At 43.4% G+C, this 2355-nt stretch overlaps 1 pseudogene; it reads right to left on the bottom strand.

Moving 5' to 3' along the window:
• Positions 1-596: 596 nt before the first annotated feature.
• LOC143990983 (U1 spliceosomal RNA) lies at positions 597-748 on the bottom strand (annotated as a pseudogene).
• Positions 749-2355: the final 1607 nt, after the last annotated feature.

Raw genomic sequence — 2355 nt, 5'->3', positions numbered from 1 at the left:
CTTGTCCGTCCAACTGTCCGCTGAAACTGTCCGCTGAAAGCCCACACACGAGCGGACTGTCCGCCCAAACACTGTTCAGCGGACAAAGTTGGACGAACAGTCCGCCCGTGTGTACGCGGCCTTACTGGCCAGCAATGCAATGATGTTGGACATTAACAGCACCCACACTGCCCAGCAATGCAAGATGAGGTTTAACAGCATGCTTCCTGACCAGCAATGTAAGGTGAGGAAGGTTAACACCACTGCTACTAACCAGCAATTCAAGGGGGGTTAACAGAATTGCCACTGACCAGCAACGTGAGTGGTGGGGTTAACACCACTGCCACTGATCGCTAGTGAAGGAGATTTCTATTGCAGCCACCAACATCAGTGTTGTGGGCTATGATTATGGCTGGGGGTTACTTATGCACCCACCTATGCATGCCATTGGTTATTTTTTTCTCTCTCTCTTCTAATTTTGGTAATATGTTGATGGACAAAAATGAGGGGTGCAGGAGGGGCCACAGTAAGTGAATTTTGTTTTGACTTAAACCGGATCTTTAGTCATTTTTTTAACTTTACATCTATTAAATCTTCTGCCTTTGTTTTTTGTTTTTTAAGCGCAAGCACAGTCCCCCACTACCACAAATTATGCAGTCGAGTTTCCCACATTTGAGGAAATCATCAGCACAGCCAGAACCCAATGACAGAGCCTCGCCCTGGGAGAACCACCTTCATGATCATGGTATCTCCCCTACCAGGTAAGTATTGCCCTTGTTGTTTTAACTTTGGATAGTAAAGAGGGCCAATGAGAGCTGCAGGGCTGCAGAGTTGGAGGTGTGCCTCTGTGTGTCTGTGTAAATCCAGGAAATGAAGCTTTAGCTGCCCACAGTTAAAATGGATGCAGTCACTCAGTGGAGGGAGAATTCTGCAGCATATTTGGCAAGTACAGAGTCACAGTATATATAAAATAATATGCAAAGTTGTTGGAGGGAAGCTTCAGAATGGCAAAGATGTTTTTATTACAAATTATGTGAGCAGACTGCAGTTCCTCTTTAAATATAAAAAGCAGCAAGGGTTCCTAAAGCGCTTAGATCCACAGTTATTGTTTCAAAAAAAGCTTATGTTAAAGGTGGAATCAACAATTGTGTGAACCACACTATAGTCATTTGAAAAAAGCATAATGTTTATTGAAGTTATTGAGAGATAAAAGCTTGAACATAACACGTGCCAGAGGTGTGTGACAACTAGGGATGAGCTGAACACCCCCCGATTCGGTTCGCACCAGGACTTTCGAACGGACCCCAAATTCATACGAACTTTAGAACCCCATTGAAGTCTATGGGACTCGAACGTTCGAAATTAAAAGTGCTAATTTTAACGGCTAATATGCAAGATACTGTCCTAAAAAGGGTTTGGGGACCTGGCTCCTGCCCCAGGGGACATGGGTCAATGCCTAAAATGTTTTTAAAAATGGCCGTTTTGGTGGGAGCACTGATTTTAATGACGATTAAAGTGAAAAAAAAAGTGAAATATTCCTTTAAATATGGTGCCTGGGGGGTGTCTGTAGTATGCCTGTGAAGTGCCACGTGTTTCCCGTGTTTAGAACAGTCCCTGCACAAAATGACATTAAACGGAAATAACATCATTTAAAACTGCTTGCGGTTTTAATGTTATATCTGGTTCCTGCAATATGGTTGAAAATCATTGAGAAAAATGGCATGGGTAGCCCTCCCTGCCCATTACCAGCCCCTTTGGGTCTTGTATGCATATTAAGGGGAACCCAGTACCCATATTAAAAAAAGGAAATGCGTGTGGAAATGCGTCTGTTTGTAATTTTTAACTGGTACATTTTTAAAGTGTAGCTCCAGTCAAAAAAACAATTTTTAAGCTTTTTGGAAAACATAGGGAAGGGTTATCACCCCTGTATAATTTGTTTTGTCGTCCATCTTTTTTCATCTCACTTGCTGTTGTCTCCTTCCATTTGCAAGTAGGAGGTGTTTGTAAGTTGGATGTTTGAAAGTAGGGGCCTGCCCTATATGCTCTGCAGAAATGGCGAAACAAGGTGTTGGTTTTGCTACAACATTGTAAGCCCTGAAAGTGACTCTTGGTGGGCGCTGGAGCACCCTGCTGTGAACGATTATATCAAGAATTGTAATTACATGCCATTGCTGAACAGTGGTAGAAAAATTGACCTTTGGTGGTTGTGGTGCTGGTGCCACAACACCATAAGTCCTCACAGTTACTCTGGGTGGGCACAGGAACGGGCCCTCCTGTGAAATATTATATCAAGAATTGTAATTACATGTCCCTGTTAAACAGAGGCAGAAAAATTGGGCCTTAGGCACTGGTGCTGGTGCCACGACACTGCAACCT

Source organism: Lithobates pipiens, unplaced genomic scaffold (genome assembly GCF_037356315.1).
Source record: "Lithobates pipiens isolate NorthernLeopardFrog02 unplaced genomic scaffold, aLitPip1_a1.2 Scaffold_18, whole genome shotgun sequence".
NCBI classification, from domain to species: domain Eukaryota; kingdom Metazoa; phylum Chordata; class Amphibia; order Anura; family Ranidae; genus Lithobates; species Lithobates pipiens.
This window is presented reverse-complemented; position numbering and strand designations above follow the sequence as displayed.